This window comes from Bubalus kerabau, chromosome 13, assembly GCF_029407905.1.
Source record: "Bubalus kerabau isolate K-KA32 ecotype Philippines breed swamp buffalo chromosome 13, PCC_UOA_SB_1v2, whole genome shotgun sequence".
NCBI classification, from domain to species: Eukaryota; Metazoa; Chordata; class Mammalia; order Artiodactyla; family Bovidae; genus Bubalus; species Bubalus kerabau.
In genome coordinates, this window is record NC_073636.1 from 22,378,918 (window position 1) to 22,384,062 (window position 5,145).

Consider the following 5,145-nt stretch of genomic DNA (forward strand, 5'->3'; position numbering starts at 1 on the left):
AATGGACTATTACTCAGCCATTAAAAAGAATACATTTGAATCAGTTCTAATGAGGTGGATGAAACTGGAGCCTATTATACAGAGTGAAGTAAGCCAGAAAGAAAAGCACCAATACAGTATACTAACGCATATATATGGAATTTACAAAGATGGTAACAATAACCCTGTATACGAGACAGCAAAAGAGACACTGATGTATAGAACAGTCTTTTGGACTCTGTGGGAGAGGGAGAGGGTGGGATGATTTGGGAAAATGGCATTGAAACATGAAACGAGTTGCCAATCCAGGTTCGATGCATGATACTGGATGCTTGGGTCTGGTGCACTGGGACGACCCAGAGGGATGGTACAGGGAGGGAGGAGGGTTCAGGATGGGGAACACGTGTATACCTGTGGTGGATTCATGTTGATGTGTGGCAGAGCCAATACAATAAAATTGAATTTAATTAAAAAAATAATAAAATAAAAGAGTGACATGTTTCTGGAAAAAAAAAAATGATTCTGGGCTGAGTGTAGTGGGGGAAACTTGGCAGGGCCTAGAAATCAGGGTCCTCTCTGTGTCCCATTGTCTCTGCAGGCTCCGCAAACATTTGTTTACCAAACATTTGCTTTTCTATCTCCATAGTGAAATAGAACCCACTTGCCAATGCAAGAGACACAGAAGACATGGGTTTGATCCCTGGGTCAGGAAGATTCCCTGGAGGTGGGCATGGCAACCCACTCCAGCATTCTTGCCTGGACAATCCCATGGACAGAGGAACCTGGCGGGCTACAGTCCACAGGATCACAAAGAATCGGACACAACGGAAGGAACTTGGCACACATGCATGCACGCTCCATTTCCTTCCTCCCCCTTGAAGTCCCAAACCACTACTCCCAACATCCTCTTTTGTCTTTAACTGAAGATGGTATTTAAGGGAGGGCTTCAGCCATTTTGGCGAGGTACTCAGTTTACCTGGTCTCTCTCATGTGTACATTATTAAACTTTTGTTTGACTTTCTCCTGTTCATCTGGCTCAAGTCAATTTAATTTTTAGACCACTCAGAAACCTACAAGGGTAGAGGAAAATTTCTTCCTCCCCAACACAAGCATTGTTGTTAACATTCCCCTGAAAATCCTAAGGATGGGGCAGAAATCCTGAGATAACACTATCTTCATGAAACAAAGATCAGTGACACAAAGGAAAACCATGGTGTAACAGAGCCTGCCTCTCAAGGTGGAGAAAACTTAGGCATGTGAAATGCAAAATGACATAAATTGTTGAAACTTCTACGGTGCTTGCCTAACATACAGTCCAGCCAAATAAACACAAGGAGATAGAGGAGGCTGTGTAAACAGTGTTTACCAACCATGTCTCCTCAAGATGTTGTGGAAACAAGTTACAGCTGTGGCTTTGGAGGGACGAGATTTGCAGCCTGGAGATTTCAAAGCCGACTTATTTGATGTATAAATCGGGTTCAAAGAACTTCCATGAAGTGGGAGAAGGTGCCAGGGACGCACCTTCTGGAAACAATTGAAGACCAGACATGAATCTATAGATTGAGAGATATGACCTGATGAGAAGAAAAAACTAAAAAGATTCAAGGACAAGAACATGATCCCAGAACCTTGACTGTCACATTACTTGGTAGAGATGTGACTGGGAAAACCCTATAATTTCAAAAATCACAAAAACAGAGTAGGCATAAAAGTCATATTATAATTTCTCAAATACAGACCTCAGTTCAACCCAGTTTAATCCAGTGAGCATTTAGGATGATGAGTGAGTTAGTGTAGCAATTATTAAAGATTCTTCACTGAGCTGTGGCACAAAATGCAAGGAATTCCTCCCTTTTTACCTCTCTCCTTTTGAAAAAAAAAAAAAGTATTGCCATCTTTGGGCTTTAAAACATACATTTGAAATGGATTGAAAAAGAATCCAGTCAGAAAGTGTCAACTTGTGAATTAGATTTAGTAACATTTGCTAATCTTAGCTTTGATCTGGGAAAGTAAGGATAAACCTAACCTCAAGATGGGAGAAGGCAATGGCACCCCACTCCAGTACTCTTGCCTGGAAAATCCCATGGACAGAGGAACCTGGTAGGCTGCAGTCCATGGGGTCGCTAAGAGTCGGGCACGACTGAGCAACTTCACTTTCACTTTTCACTTTCATGCATTGGAGAAGGAAATGGCAACCCACTCCAGTGTTCTTGCCTGGAGAATCCCAGGGACGGGGAAGCCTGGTGGGCTGCCGTCTATGGGATCGCACAGAGTCGGACACGACTGAAGCGACTTAGCAGCAGCAGCAACAGCAACCTCAAGATGAAAACTTTGGATCCATCTGCAGGAGAATTATGCTGATCTTCAGTGGCCTCCTGGTATAGGAGGCTAAACAAAAAGTCCAAGTTAAAGTGATTTAAACCTATGACTCTTTTAATTAAGTAAAACACTTTAAGTATAACCAACAAATATATAAGAAATTATTGCAACTTACAAATTCTGGTACGTTGAGACTGTGATAAGGTTCTGCTACCAAGAATAGCTCCCAAGTAGCCAAAATCTTAGACAGCATATAGAACATATAGGGCTTCCCTGGTGGCTCAGAGGTTAAAGCATCTGCCTGGAATGCGGGAGACCCAGGTTCAATCCCTGGGTCAGGAAGATCCCCTGGAGAAGGAAATGGCAACCCACTCCATTACTCTTGCCTGGAGAATCCCATGGAGGGAGGAGCCTGGTAGGCTACAGTCCATGGGGTCGCAAAGAGTCAGACACGACTGAGCGACTTCACTCACTCAGAACATATAGACTCCGTGGTGGCTCAGACAGTAAAGAATCTACCTGCCATGCAGGAGACCTGGGTTTGATCCCCTGGATCAGGAAGATCCCCTGGAGAAAGGAATGGCTACCCACTCTAGTATTCTTGCCTAGAGAATGGGGAATTCCATGGACAGAAGAGCCTGGCAGGCTACAGTCCAAGGGGTCACAAAGAGTCAGACATGACTAAGCACTTGTATCTAAATATTAAGATTTCCTGGCTACAGGTAAGAATTTTATCTGGGAGAATCATTCATAAATTTATGTTCACTAACATCACAGTGTCTCATTGGCAGGTGATGAAATAAGGTTTTCAGAGGGAACAGGGTACAAAGCAGGGTGGATGGACGAAAGGAGGCCTCAAGCAGCAGGAAAAGAAAGAAGAGAGAGCTTGGAAGTAAGAGGAAAGTTGTTCAACAGCAGAATGAAAAGCCGCGAATAACTAACTTTCCACCAAATGGATCCTAGGCTCATTGGAGACCAGAGGCATGCTTCCCAGAGCTCAGCTAGCATGCGATAATATATCCCCACCTGCGAGTCTAGGAAAGAAAACTGAGCCGCTCCATAGGCAATGAAAGTAAAAAGCAGCAACTAAAAGAGAATAGAGTGGGTAGTAAAATACAACAGCGATTTGGGGGAGAAAAGCTACAGTTCGGTATGGTTGTGCCATTTGTGAGTAATATGATACTGACGCACATGCAATAAGAACCTCACCACTTCCAACATGTTCCTTCTCCCAGGATATTGCGATACTGGAGATAGAGACCCATCAGCCATCCTTATTTACCACTTGAATAAATATTCATGAAGCGCTTTAAAGTAATCCTTTCAGGCTTCCACACAGGGGTGCTACAATTAAACCATCCCGCAAGTCGTCTTCCATAGACAATGCTGTACTGAACATCTGTTTATACTCTGGATGTTTTGCAGTTGAATTTTCATACCTGGAATATTTACAGCTTGGCTCTAAAAGGAAGTGCCCCTCCACTTGAGATCAGGATTCAGTACTGAGTTCTGAAGAACAAAACTTCTCAGTAAGCTTCAGAGAATCCAGTACTGTTCATTTTGCCTCCTGTAGCCTGTCGCCTAGAGTTGAGAACTGCCTAGCTGACTTCTCCTTGTGGCTACAAAAACAAACTTTCAATCAAACACAGGTTGACGTAATCATTTGCTTAAATTGACCAAGCCATGGGATGACAGACTTGCATCTGTAAGGGGTAACATGTTTGCAAGAACTTGAAATCTTAAAGAATTCTGCCATCAGCAAGAGTTTTGACAGGAAGTGGGGTGCAACTGCCAAGTATTCAAAATCGACACCTCTGCTGTTCATCTTTCCTTTTTTTTTTTTTTTTTTTTTTGCTTTCTGAATCATTGTTCCCAGCACTGGGTACTTTTTCTGATGTCTAGTTTTTCATTCACATTAGAGTGATTTTGTTCTGTTGATTTGTCTGGGGTGGAGAATCTCCCCTGATCTCTCTCTTTTTCACACTGGTTTCAGGCACACTTCTTTGAGTTTGAGTTGGGTGTGTATTCACAATTTCCCATGGTACCTGGCACCTACTTTTTGTTAGCACATAAAGAGGATTTTCTCTCTCTTGCAATCTACATCATGCCTGTTCTCACTTCAGCTAATACCATGTCAGCTTCAGGACTACAGAAAATGAAGGATAAGTCAATGATTTATACTCAACTGCATGGCTTTAACTTGGGACCTTTTACTTTATTTTTATTCCATTTCTCTGCTTCAGTCATCAAAGCTTTCTGGGTAGCTCAGCAAAGATGCAGTAGTCGCCATTTTTATTCAACTTAATTCTTATTTTGTGAAGATATTCCACCCCCCCCCACAAAAAAAAGCAAAATCAATCAATCAAAATAAAATTCTGACTTCAAAAGGTTGCTTCTTTTCCTATTTCTTTTTTTTAAATGTTTTTCCACCACCTTTTCACTTTCCATCATGTAGTGGTTTCTTCTTCTCCCTACTCTATCTCCTTCTTCATCCACCTCAACCCCCAGCTGTCCATTTGGAAAGGTTCAGATAAATGACTATCTTATCTCTCTGAGGATTTTCTCTTAATAGAAAATACTTCTTAGTCCAAAGGAAAAAATCTCTAATGGAAGAAATTCCTGAGAATAGGGGTTGGGAGGGATGGGAGGGACTTTGAAGGAGCAGAAGAAAATTTGGGGGAATTGTGGGTAGGTTCCTTATCTTGATTGTGGTGATGGTTTCACAGGTACATGCCAAAATGTACCACATCATGCATTTTAAACATATGCAGTTTATTGTATGTCAATTATACTTCAGGAAAACTGTTTAAAAATAAACATGATGCTGGAGAGGATTATGGACTATTA

General features: G+C 42.0%; 1 non-coding gene across 1 annotated transcript; it reads left to right on the forward strand.

The window, feature by feature from the left end:
- Nucleotides 1-2,568: 2,568 nt before the first annotated feature.
- On the forward strand, nucleotides 2,569-2,641 carry TRNAS-GGA (transfer RNA serine (anticodon GGA)). Its single transcript has one exon. It is a non-coding gene; the product is annotated as a tRNA-Ser (tRNA).
- Nucleotides 2,642-5,145: the final 2,504 nt, after the last annotated feature.